Below are 14,020 nucleotides of genomic sequence, written 5' to 3' on the forward strand. Positions count from 1 at the left end.
CTTAGTTTATCAAATAATAGGTTGAGATGTGGCTTTACCATAGTCTACAAGTATTTACATGAACAAGAGATTTCTAACAGTAGACAGCTCTTCACTCTATCAGGAAAAAGCACAACAATGAGGAAGCCAGACAAATTCAGATGAAAAATAAGGCATCAATGTTTAGCAGTGAAGGTAAGTAAGAGTTAGAGCAACTTATCTAGGGATATGGTGGATTCTCCCTCAATTTCAGTCATTCCAGTTAGCTGTTTCTGAAAGATATATTTAACTCAAATGTAAGTGATAGGACTGCTGCAGAGATTATTGGATGAGGTTCTTAGGTCTACAGTATCCAGGAGGCCAGACTAGATGAGTACAATGGTTCCTTCCAGAGGAACTGACAGCCAGAATGAAAGTCAAGAGAGTTCTGCCAACTTAAATGGCTGAGGCTCTTACCCCATGATCTGAATCTGCAAGATAATGAGCAACTCCCATGAGGTCAAATTCCACCATCTTTAAGTGTGTTCAAAATCCCATAAATTGGGGCCCTTGGGAACTGGCAGTTCAGTTTTACTGCAGTTTTACTTTTGCTGAAATATCATTAGTTACTTTATCTTGCTTTAGAGCAGTGGTTCCCAAACTTTTTGGCATCAAGCCCCCGTTTTGATTTTTGAGAAACCCTCATACCTCCCCACCTCTTCTTTACCATCATCCAACCTCCCTTTTAACAAAAAATTCAATTTGTAATTTAAAATTAAAAATAAACACAAAAACTTGGTATAAAAATTTCATTTAACATTAAAAATAAGCACAAATAGTGAGGGTCTGGGCAGGGGGGACAGAGTACTCACGGGCATCTGGGCAGGGGGCAGGGAACTCATTGGGTTCTGGGTTGGGGAGGGGACAGGGACAGCTCAGCTGGTATCAGGGGGTCCCACAGCTGCACGCCAGGTCTGGGTCTCAGGAAGCATGTGTGCTGCTTTCCCTCTCCCCAAACAGCCAGTACGTTTCCTGAAAAGCCGGGTCTGTCGTGCCACCAGGGACATGCAGGGGAGGGAGGGGAGTAGGAGTCCTGGGATCGCACCAGCTCCAACCGCTCAGGCAACGTGTGCCCTGCTCCTGCATTCCCTACAGCATCCGCGTGCTGCCTGAGCAATTGGAGTTGGCACAGTCCCAGGACTCCTACTCCCCCTCTGCTCCCTTCCTGCACAGGGAGGAAGCAGGGGGAAGGAAATCCCAGGCCGCTTGATAGACCTGGCATTTCAGGAAACGTGCCAGCTATTTGGGGGAGGGGAAACAGTGTATGTGCTTCCTGAGACACCTGCTCTGGCATGCAGCTGCGGGACTTCTCTCCCGCCCCCCACGCTGCAGGAAGCCGGCGCTCCCTCCATGTTCTCAGGAGGTGGTGCCAGTGCAGGCTCTTTCTTGGGGTGGGAGGCAATGGCAGGGAGGGGACTGGGTCGCCTTGCATCCCCCTCAGAATTTCTGCGCCTCCCAGTTTGGGAACCGATGCTTTAGAGCTTTCATAATATAAGCTTTGCTATTGCAGGAAAGTACTTCTTTTCCCTTGTGCATGGAAGTGTTCAGCTTAAAGAAACCAAACCATCTTTAGACTCTTAAGCCTACAGACAATAAGACTCCTGATCTGGAAAAACTTTAGAGCATCCCTCCAGCTTATTTGAAAGAAAAGCTTTAGATAATCATTTTTGAGGGAATAATTGTACTTAAAAGTACCTTGTTTGTGGCGTATATTAAAAATGATTAGCTATAATATATTGCTATATATATATAATATATATTTCAAGCACAATCTAAAAATGATATGATACAAAGAGTGTGCTGACCTGCTAATTTGCTCTGACCTTATCATGTTTGTAAAAACCAAATTAAACAAGTATTTTTAATATTATATAAATAAATATGCATTTTAATAACATCTAATGTTGGTTTACAGCAGAAAGCACATTAGGAGCTGTCGTTATAATAAGAATAGTCTCAGTGCAATGGCCCTTGCTAGACAGGGCTCAAAAACAAAACAACAATATATATGTATATATAAACTTTTTTAAATGACAATCTTTCTAAAAGTGCACCAAAACAGTAAAAATAAAGTTTCAGCTACCAATGTAGGAGAAAGATTGGATGGCTATGTATGATTCAAAGTAGTTGCTGTTAGCCATCCAATCTTTCTCCTACATTGGTAGCTGAAAACTTTATTTTTACTGTTTTGGTGTGCTTTTAGAAAGATTGTCTTATAAAAAAGTTTATAATATATATATTTTTGTCTTTTTGGTCTTTCCCCTCCACACACACACTGTGGAATTGCTGCCCCCCCCCCCCCCCGCACACTTTGGGGATGCTCCCCTCTCCCTAACTCTGGGGCTGCTGCCCCCTCTTGGTGTTGGGCTGCTGGGGGGCTGTGAGCCACACGGTATGGTCTGGAAGCAGGTGGGCCATGTGCAGAAGCTGGTGAAGGTGGCTTGCTGGAAGGAGGGAGAGTTGGTCTGGGAGCTGGAGCTGGAGCTGGAGCTGGAGCTGGAGCTGGAGCTGGAGCTGGAGCTGGCGGGGGCGGCCTGCTGGGGTGGCTGAGAGCCATGCAGGGCGGCCTGCTGTATCGGCCCTGGGTGGGGGGGGGGCAGGCATGGGGAGCCAGGTGGCAGAGCACGCCTACAGAAGCTGCTGCAGGAGCTGGCAGGGCATGTATGTAGGAGGGGCAAGTTGAAAATCCTGTGACAGACAGACAAGAATGGTGATGGCTTAATAGAAAGATTGTCTAATAAACACAATATGCAAAATGTGGCATCCAGTGTAGAATAAAGTTCCCAGTTCCACTTTGTTCTTTCTCCCCTATTAAAGGTTGAAAGTGGAAAAGCATTATTAAAGTCTCAGTTGTATTTGGGTGATCTTTATTGTATGACATTAACTGGGATTAGGGTGATTTACTTGGGGGTGGCCTGTTTTGAGCAGCGGGTTGGACTAGATGGGCTCCCGAGGTCCCTTCCAACCCTCAAACTACATCTAGACTATAGAGTTTTTCCGGGATACCAGAGGTCTCTGGCTTGATGTGGTCTCTGGCTTGCCTGGATCTGACCCTTGGGGCTCAGAGCTCCTCCCCCAACAGCACTGGGGAGCCTGCACTGGTGCTCCAATCCCCACTGACTCCTGCCCGACTGAGTTTTCCATGGGTCAGCGGCCCCTGACCGGAAAAAGGTTCCCTATCTCCGCTCTAATAGTTTGTCAATGTGAGGCATTAGATATGCATTGAATTGGGAGATTATGTTAACTTAGGACCCTTTGATTTTGTAACAAATTTCACTATCAGGTTTCAGAACCAAAATGATGGGACTCCTCTATTTACTCCACAATTCCTCAACTACTCCCATGTTGAGCAACGTGTCAAGTTCCTGTTGACAGCCGCCTGCATCTTTTGGGGGCAGAGGTCAGTTGTTGTCCCTTACTTTCTGCCTTGGAGTTGTCTGTGGCTGGCTCTCAGCTCAAACTTGCCTGGAGGTCCTTCTTCTATGATATCCAGCCCAGACTGAGATGATCTGTTTCCTTTTATTCTGGCCCAGCAATTTGAGCATGCCCAATATGGCCAGGAGTGTGGGACGTCCTTCTCTCATAGGGTGATGGTAACCCTTTTGTCCTAGTGCTGGTATGCACATCCATTACAGTATGGCTGACCATTTAATAGACAATACTACTAAATAACCATCTTACCTGACTGGCCACTGCTATTCAAATAAATAACAGAAAATTGGGTGTTGCAATTGTTAAATGGCTCCCTAATTCAGAAAGTTCCTCAATTTTCAATGCTTGGGGCCCCTGTTCTACACTGCAAATGAGCAGGGAACTGCTGTAATTTCATCTTGCAGGCCAGAATTCCTTGACATACAGGGAACCTGGCAGTGGCCAAAGAAAGTAGCCCCCAAAACCTAAGAAATTCTCAATTCTTAGTGACCCTGTATGTGGCTGTCTATCGCATCAGTACATTTTTAAGTGGAAAATATTTTATTTTGTGGGCCAGAGGACCCTGCCTGCTGTTAGGTCACACATACATAACTATATAACAATACTGGCAAAACAAAAATAATAGTATTAGATAGTAAAGTAGCTGAGGTGGCCTTTCATGTTTTTTAAAAAAACCACACAAGTTAGAAAAGGGACATGCCATGAAGCAGAGTGGGGGACTGTGACGGAGCCCCGCAACCCCGCACTAAAGCCCCCACAGCAAGCGCCCTATTTGGGTGGCGGGGAGGCGCATACCGGCATTGTGCCGGGCCTCCACGGGCCAGCCATCAGGAGTGATGAGCGGCTGGCCCGTGGAGAGCTGGGTAAGCCAGCAGGAGGGGAGAGGAGCCGGAACGGAGAGGAAGTAGCCCAGGGCAGGGTCATATAAGAATCCCGCAGATTGGCAGGTTTCGATAGGACGCCCCTGTCAGCCGGACCCGGACCAAAACTGGTCTGTGTCCTTTAGGGCCCTGGGCTAGGGCCTGGGAGTGAGGGTGGGCCCGGGCCCCCCTCCCGTCTCTCTACCACTCTCCCTCTCTCTGGGTGTGTCTAAACTACATGCCTCCGTCAACGGAGGCATGTAGATTAGCCAGATCGGAAGAGGGAAATGAAGCTGCGATTAAAATAATCGCGGCTTCATTTAAATTTAAATGGCTGCCCCGCTCTGCCGATCAGCTGTTTGTCAGCAGATCGGGGCAGTCTGGACACGACGTGCCGACAAAGTAGCCTTTCTTGATCGGCACAGGTATGCCTCGTGAAACCAGGTTTACCTGTGCCGATCAAGAAAGGCTTCTTTGTCGGCGCGTCGCGTCCAGACTGCCCCGATCTGCCAACAAACAGCTGATCGGCAGAGCGGGGCAGCCATTTAAATTTAAATGAAGCCGCGATTATTTTAATCGCGGCTTCATTTCCCTCTGTCGATCTGGCTAATCTACATGCCTCCGTCGACGGAGACATGTAGTTTAGACGTACCCCTGGAGTGGCTGAGAAGGAAATGCCCAAGAGAGTGACTAAGGGGCGTTTCAGACATGTGTTGCCGGGGACACATATAACTCTACAGGGACTATGGAAAGAAACTTCATCATTATCTTCCTACCATTCATGCAGTTGTGCCTCTAAATATCAGAAAATACTGCATTAGTTGTAATTAGCCATGGTGGTAGCTAGTTAAGATCTCTAACTAGCCATTGAGGAAGTAAAAGTAAGATGCTGCTGAAGTGGCCAACAGAGGTGATCTGGGGATGTCTTTGTGTCACTAATTGAATGTGACATTGCCTCATGAAATGGGGAGGGTGTAACTTGGGGTGGTAATACTGTACGTCTACGTCTACACTGGCCCCTTTTCCGGAAGGGGCATGTAAATTTCATGAGTCGTAGTAGGGAAATGCGCGGGGGATTTAAATATCCCCCGCGGCATTTAAATAAAAATGTCCGCCGCTTTTTTCCGGCTTTTAAAAAAGCCGGAAAAGAGCGTCTACACTGGCCCCGATCCTCCAGAAAAAGTGCCCTTTTCCGGAGGATCTTATTCCTACTTTGAAGGAATAAGATCCTCCGGAAAAGGGCACTTTTTCCGGAGGATCGGGGCCAGTGTAGACGCTCTTTTCCGGCTTTTTTAAAAGCCGGAAAAAAGCGGCGGACATTTTTATTTAAATGCCGCGGGGGATATTTAAATCCCCCGCGCATTTCCCTACTACGACTCATGAAATTTACATGCCCCTTCCGGAAAAGGGGCCAGTGTAGACGAGCCCTACCAGTGAGGACCCGGAGTGCCCATGAGAGACTGAGGAAGGAGTACTAAATAGTACTGTACAGGCTGAAACCATGCTCCATAATGACTTTCACTACTATTGCCAAATGCAAGGGAAGTGATGGGCAGTCTTCTTTCCTGAAGACTGCCCCTGAGGATCTGAAGGGAGAAGGATGACCATGTAGGTCCCCCAAAGTTTGCATATGTAAGGGAAGGTTGTTCTTATGATTTATTTTTTTCTATGATGACTGGGGAAAGGGATGGTTTACCCAGAAGTCAACCAAATGTAAATGGGGGAACAGAAAAGACCTGGTGGTTGATAGTAATCATGCTTTGGGATTCAAACTAGGCCAAATTTAGCAGTTTCAGCTGAATTTAACTTTGAATTTAACAGGCTCTTCTGCATCTGAAGCTTTAGGTACAGATTGAACCTGTCTAGCCCAGCACTCCTTGGTCCAGCGACATCTGTGGTCTGGCATGATTTTAGTTAGTCGGATGTCTTCTTACCGGGAGTGTGGCCCAGTTTCCTGTGGTTCCATACAGTTTATTTACAGCCACCAGTCCTGGCTCTCAGTGTTCTGTGCTATTATTTAGCTCTAAATGTCTTCTAAGAGCCTAGTAAGCAGTGGAAGTGTGGGTAATGCTGCTAGACACTAATGACCTTCTGTGGTTCAGCAAATTTTTGGTTTGGCACGAGTCAGGTCCCGAGGGTGCCAGACTAGAGATTCAATCTGAATAACCAAAGGGAAACATGAGTACCTGCTGTGAAATAATACTAGCTCTGTCTGCCAGTGAGAGCTTTCCTGCTAACTATTCTTACAGGGAATGTCTTTTCCTTCTTGCTGTTGTATTTTACAGTTTGGTCCTTTGGTGGAAAGCCAGTGCTATTTTTGCCAGTAACCTTGCAGCTGGGAGCTGTCAGGCTTGTACATTTTACAGTGGAAGAAGCAGCATTTCACTGCGATTTGTCCTTTTAGTTATCACTAGATACAAATATTTTCCTGGGGCTCTAGCAATTACATTTAACAAGCAGCACATTTTATGCATCTCCCTTTTTGAATGTACTGTTACATTTTATCTAGGAATGTGGTAAATGTTTCTGGTCTGTGCTGAAGAGAGAACTTGCATACACTGTCTCCCTGGGTTTTCACATAAAATGATAACCTCTTCAGTAATAGCTCAAGGAACACTGTGGTTTTGTTGGTTTTGTTGCTGTCACTGACCATGATTATTAAAAAAATGCAACTTCACCACCACCACCACCACTGAGAGGAAGCATATAAATATCCCACTCTGACTCATAAAATAGGAAACATCAAAATGCTGGATAGATATATGACACTTAAGCATTGCATTAATGCTGTTCTACTGGAGAATAATAAAGCATTTAAAATGCTGTTCTTACGTCAGAATGATATACTTTAAGCATAAAATATGACTTTATTTTTAAGGAGGTTTCATTCTAGTTCTCTCAAGTCACTCCCATATGCAATTTAATATTACTGAATTAAGTGTGTGAGGATGAATCATATCTCTGATACATTCCTGAATCTTGTAAAATTCCACAAATATTTCCCTTCCTTTAAGCCATCTCTTATCAGCACTCACACTGCAGACCACCAACTTTTGACCATGGAGAATTGGGTACAGCTTATTTCAGAGCCCTCACAGTGCAAGTTTTAAAGTCTTGTCTGTTCTTAAGAAGTGCTTGTGCTTGATACAGGGGGGAGTTGAGGGCACTATATACCTTGTAGAAAATACAAAGCACCTCTTAGCACTGGACCCATGAGTAGTCTCAGTTGGGAATATAAGGCTTGAGGCAAAAATATTTAAATCAATGGGAGTCTTACTATATAATTAATTGGGCTAAGTGATGATACAGGGCTCATTGTTATATCTGATAAGAAGAATATTGCATACACGGATCTCTAAGGCTATGTCTACACTACAAAGAAAAGTCAGAAAAAGATACGCAAATTGCAAACCGCAATTTGCATATCTTTTCCCACTTTTCTTCCAAAAGAGGATTTTCTGACATTTAATCCATCTACATGGGGCCAAATGTTGGAAAAAAACCCTCTTTCAGCACATCCCTTCTTTCTCGTAGAACGAGGATAACAGAGATGCTGAAAAACGCGTCTACTTTTCAAAATTTTTTTTGGAAAAGCAGACATGTTCCTTGAACATGGCAGAGCTGTTCTGGGATACCTCTGGTATCCCAGAAAAGCTCTGCCGTGTAGACATAGCCCAAGATCCTGCAAGCTCCAGGAAGGAGATAGACAGTACAGAGATGGAATTTGGATATCTTTCACACAGCCCAAGAGAAACTACTACTCCTCCAGCCCCCTCTCACCTGCACTGTACTGTCTCAGCTTCATGATTTGCTTGTTTTTATTCATTTTTTTTATTCCTGTCGGATGATGTTAAAAGGTAGAAGGAAAAAAAAAGCAAAACAAAACATGCCCCCCCCCCTCAAACCCTGCCACAGAATGCCGCTTATCCAGCATTAATCCAGAATTAAATTACTATAATACAGAAAGAGGAATAGAATTATAAATACAGATTGTCCAAAGTGCTAGTTGTTTTGCTGAGGGATGTGTATGCCTTCTAATACATTTGTAATGATTTACACCTCAGAGTCCAGGCTCTTCTCAGTTATCTGAGTGCCCAAGTCAGAATGGGTGCAAAGAACCTCCCAAACTTACTCCTCTGAAAAAATCTCCAGGGCACTATGACCTTTCCCTATAACCTACCAGCTGGGATGGGACATGTGCTGCAACTTTGAACAAAGTGCTACAGTATTTTGCCTTTGCAATTCTCGGGCCTCTAGGAGACATTGCTCATCCTTTTATTTTTTCCAACTATCAGGCATATTTTCTCTCTGCTGGTCTGCTGAACTCCCGTAGGTAGAAGTGCTTGGAATTTCTGATGTATAATTTCTGGCTACTTTAGTGACTCCCCAGAGCATTGTTTTCAGTATAGAGTAGTTTATTCATTCTCATTGACCCAGGAGAGATTTCAGAGGAGATGAAGGCAGCATGTGTAACTTCCCCCTAAGAACAGGATGAGTAAGATCATTACAGTTGACTGACAAAACCCCTAAGAACCACCCAGGTATATATATTTTACTTTACATGTGGTGATAAGTTTTCTATTGTTCTTCTTAACAAAGAAAAAAAAAAGATTCTCTGTGTGGGCATGTAATTTTGCATTTTATATACAGAAGACAATAGAGATTACAATTTGCTTCAATAAAATATGTAGCTAAATTACTTGGCTTTGTCTGCAGCTGTGTGTGGGAGAGAGCAGTCTGGAATTTCATACTCTGAATGATTCATTTTCGGGTTTGCCAAGGAGCAACACTGGAAAAGAAACAACCCCTATTACTCCAGCAAAGGGACGCACAGGCCTGACACTGGACTGTGATGGATAGCAACCACCCACAATGCCTCTGATTAGCTGGGAGATAGTCTCATGCCAAAGATACTACCTATTAGATTGTGTCACCAGCAGAAGTTCTTACTAGAACCAGCTCCACTACTGCTGATGGCATAAGTGATGACTCTGTGGGTGCTCCAAGGCTGGAGCACCCATAAAAAAATAGTGGGTGTTCAGTACCCACTAGCAGGTCCATGGATCAATGCCTCCTCCCTTCGTGCCTCCCACCTGCTGATCAGCTCCTCCTACTCCCACCACAGTGCCTCCTGCGCACCATGGATCAACTGTTCAGTGGTGTGCAGGAGGCACTGTGGTGGGAAGGGAAGGAGCAGAGGCAGGACGAGGTGGGGGAGAGGGTGGGAAGAGGCAGGTCAGGGGCTTGGAGGAAGGGGTGGAGTTGGGACAGGGTGTGGGGGCTGATTTAAATGCAATGGCCAGACACAGACAACCCTGTACAGAGCAGGTATTGAATACAGGATCCACTGCACTGGGGCAATGCCACTGTTCCTTTAGCTTGTGTTCCCATGTTTTTCTCCTAAGGCTGGTGAAGTGGGACATCTCAAGAAAAGGGCTCAAGAGTTTTTTTTATCTTGCAATCTTGGCATGTCCTTTTCTCTTACAGTTTCCTAGGTGGGGGAACAGGCAGCACATAACCTCTTGTCTGCTGGCCTTACAACCCGCTTTCTGCAGCACATACACTCAAGCATGCCTGCATTCCCCTGTCCAATAGAAAGGTGCATTAGCCACTCTTCTCCTGGCTTCTGGGAAATGGCGGGACATACCCTGATCTCATTGAAGTCAATTGCATACCTTTCATGAATTTTAATGGGAGCTTGATCAGGTCCAATGTATCCTGCAGACTTCCCCTGACGTTTGGATGCACTTTTGGCTTGGTCTTCTAAGGTACTGAGCATCCACCTCTTCCACTGACTTCAGTGGCAGTTGGGGTATGTCTGACACCAAGTCATTTATGTACCTGTTGCACAATAGACCTTGTGCTGTCAGGGCACGATTGGCATTTTCACTCCAATTTTCCTTGCCATGACCTCTGAAGTATTTCCAAAGGTAAAACCTTTGACTTCCATAGTGAATAATTTTGCCCATAATTTTTAATGAAAAGTTCTGAAGCTTTAAATAAAACTCAAAATCTTGTCTCATATACTGGTATCACTACCTCGGCCTCCATGTTCTTCTTTGAACCTGAAGTTCCACTATGAAATAGTGTCGTTGCCACAAAGCAAACTTCTTCTTCTTATTATTATTATAATTATCATTATTAGTATTATTGTTAATGATTATTTCTTTATTTTATTTCTTTATTTAATCATAATACATTCCTCTGGGAGGTGATAGTCTGAATGTGATTAATGAAACTAGGAAAGCACACTTTCAATCCGCTCACAGATGGAATCAATTACCATATCCCCAAAGACCACATTACTGCATCTGTATGTTCCTTGGGATAGAACAATAGGCTTAAAGCAATGTACTGTCAGTAGACATCACAAGAGAGAAAGAATTAGTTGCTATGGAAAGGGTTGCAGTTTTATAAACATAGTACATAAATTGCAAGGTCAAAAATTCTTCAGCATAATGAATGTACACATTCCTGAAGCATGAAAATGCATTGCCTATATAGGAGCTATTAATTTAAAATAACTATTATTTTAATTGATTTTATAAATGGAAACCATCACCTGAGTATTTGGACATCTTCTATTTAAAGAACAAGAATGGGATTCAGAAAATGAAAGTTAAGAGATCTTTGTCCCTCTTACACTTGAAAGCAATTCCTGTAGGCCAAAACCTAACAGGTGCTGAGTAGTTTCAACTGGCTTTTCTTTACATGGACTGGAGTGAGGAGTTTACAATAGTTTTAGTCTCAAAGGTGAAAGAATAATTTAATATATGATTGCCTCACAAGATGGAATAATAAGAGTGTAGAGGAGGAAGAATACAATACTCCCCCTATTACTTTTAAGGGGAACAACTAGAAAACTGGGTGAAGGGTCACAAATCAAATACATTTGGTTTTCTTGTTCTACTAGATGTGAGTGGCCACTGGCTGACACCACAAAATCACTACATAATTTGTCACAATTCTTCATAAGTGGCAGCTGGTTCTAAAAAGGCCTAGCAGGAAAACAATAGGAATTTCCCATTAAATGGAACCAGGCATAATGCTCACTTTGCATATTGGACCATTCTCTAACTCTCGTTTTTACAGTTACCAAATTAACAACTAAAGAAATTGTATAGGAGATAATTTCTGGAGTGAAAATTGGATCTTAACCCACTTCATCCCACACATGGCATTGCAGAAATATTTCTCATTTCTAGACAAGCCTGTTGACACTACAGATTATAAATTTACTTCCAGGAATGCTCTGAGATACCCTATTTATCAATTTAGTAATAATGTTGTTGAGTGGTGCCTCATTTTGAACATGATAATAAAACTCAGAAAATTATGGCACAAATATATTTGTCTTTGTTAAAATGGGTAAAATCCCATAATGGGATTAACAGATTCATTAATAATTTATAATTGCAGTAGTGGATTGGATTTATTTTCATGAACCCATTAACTCTTCCTGAGGAACCTTTTCTTTGGTTAAAAAAGTGCCTTCCAAATCAGGAATCTAAACCTTGTAGGATTTGTCTGTGTAAGGCAGATAAGTTTGCAGTTTGGGTCTTCATTCTAACCTTCTGGATTGAGTTTCTCTTTGCTACTGAATGGAACTGTGAAGAGGCTGCTAGCATCGTTCACAACAAACCTTCCTGCACCATTATTATTGTACCTGTGACACTCTCACACCGTGAGAGATGGATTTATTTGGGGTTTTGATCTCATTTGGGGGATGGTTTCCTGAATTTTGTGTCTGGAACTGCATTCTCCTCAGAGCTGAAATGATTTGGTGTCTGCATTGCTCTTGGGGTTGGTGACAGCGGCGATAGTTTCAGCTCTGTTCTTTGTCTGGGGAATACCGGAAGATCTGGCCAAGTAGGTCAGGGCGGTGAGGAGCCCCAGAGAGCAAGAAGGCCAAAGATGTCAGCACTCTGGGAAGTGGCCCCCAGGAGTCTTTTGTGACCACATCCAATCACAGAAAGATTGGTGTGTTTATGATAGAATGAGGGGTACAGTGGTATGAGGGAAATTGGTTCTGAAAGTAGACTAGAATGATCTGCTATCTATTTAAAAATGCTACAGGATCTTTAATTGCCTGATGAATAACTAGAGCCATTTAGACCTGGCTAGAATTATCCTGAGACAAAAAAAAATAAAAATAAAAAAAATAAATTGCTATTCTGAAAGAAAGAGCACACTGAATAGTTCCTGAATAGTTCTCTCTCTGCTGAAAACGAGTAAACAATTTTGTTCAGGTTGAGGTATTGAGGGATCACTCCCTCTTCTACCAAAATGCAGCCACTCTTGGAGTGACATAGTGCAAAACTTTCTAAGGTCTTCATCAGACAGAAAAGGGTGCATTTTTTGGTAAGCTGAAGTAAAACACTCCAGTGTCTTTAGCTTAGAAACATATTTTAAATCACATTCTGCATCAATTCCCTTGGGAAAACAATGTTTTCCAACAAAAAAAAGTCTTCAACTGATTTTTTTAGAGTGTTCTGTAATTTCTTAAATCTTAAAATTTGTTCTGAGTACTTTCATCCCTAATTAAAGGTCACCTACTGGCTGGCAAACAACTGTTAATGAAATAGTTTAATTATGCAGATGACAGCAGTAAAAATCCTCTGCCTGACAAGTTTACTGTGACAAGGCCCAAAAATTCATATACAGGCAGTCCCCGAGTTACACGGATCCGACTTATGTCGGATCCACAGTTACGAACAGGGCTTTTCTCGCCCCGGAGGACACGGGCGGTGGGACCACCCAGACGCGCCGTGGTCCCACCGCCCGCATCCTCCGGGGCGAGAAAAGCTGCTCTGCGTCTCCCTGGTCTGCTGGGGGGGAGCCCCCAGCAGACCAGGAAGACGCGGAGCAAAGGAGGACGCGGGCAGCGGGACCGCGGCGTGTCTGGGCTGTCCCGCTGCTGGCGTCCTCCGAGGCTTTGCTCCTCGTCTCCCTGGTCTCCCAGGGAGACAAGGAGCAAAGCCGCGGAGGATGCAGGCGGGACCGCAGCACGTCTCGGCGGTCCCGCCGCCCGCGTCTCCCTGGTCTGCTGGGGGAGGGGGCACAGCTAGTGCGCCCCCTCCCCAGCAGATCAGGCTTTTCTTGCTGCCGACGCCTGGGGTAGAGCAGCTGGGGTGCTGCCGGGTTGGTCCCGCAGTGCGGCTCCTCGGCGCTACTGGACCAACCCGGCAGCACCCTAGCTGCTCTGCCCCTGGTGTCCTGATTCAGCCGCCGCTGGTCAGTTTCAGCAGCGGCTGACTTGGGGACACCTAGGGCAGAGCAGCTGGGGTGCTGCTGGGTTGGTCCCCGCAGCGCCGAGGTGCGGCGCTGCGGGAACCTACGTGGCAGTGCCCCAGCTGCTCTGTCCCAGGCGTCCAGATTCAGCCGCTGCTGAAACTGATCAGGGCTGATTCCAGGAAGCCCGGAGCAGAGCAACTCTGCCTCGGGCTTCTTGTAGTCAGCCGCTGGTCAGTTTCAGCAGTGGCTGAATCTGGACGCCAGTTCTGACTTACATACAAATTCAACTTAAGAACAAACCTACAGTCTTGTACGTAACCCAGGGACTGCCTGTATGTGCCTGGTCCCAAGCAGTATCCATTCTAAAATCCAGCTGTAGGTAGCTATAGGTGCAACCCAGCTTTTCATGCACAATGAAATAGTGTGTGAACTCATATTAAGATCTGTGACACTCTGTACCTCAGAATGTCGCCCTG

The sequence above is a fragment of the Pelodiscus sinensis genome, chromosome 3 (genome assembly GCF_049634645.1).
Source record: "Pelodiscus sinensis isolate JC-2024 chromosome 3, ASM4963464v1, whole genome shotgun sequence".
Lineage (NCBI taxonomy): Eukaryota > Metazoa > Chordata > Testudines > Trionychidae > Pelodiscus > Pelodiscus sinensis.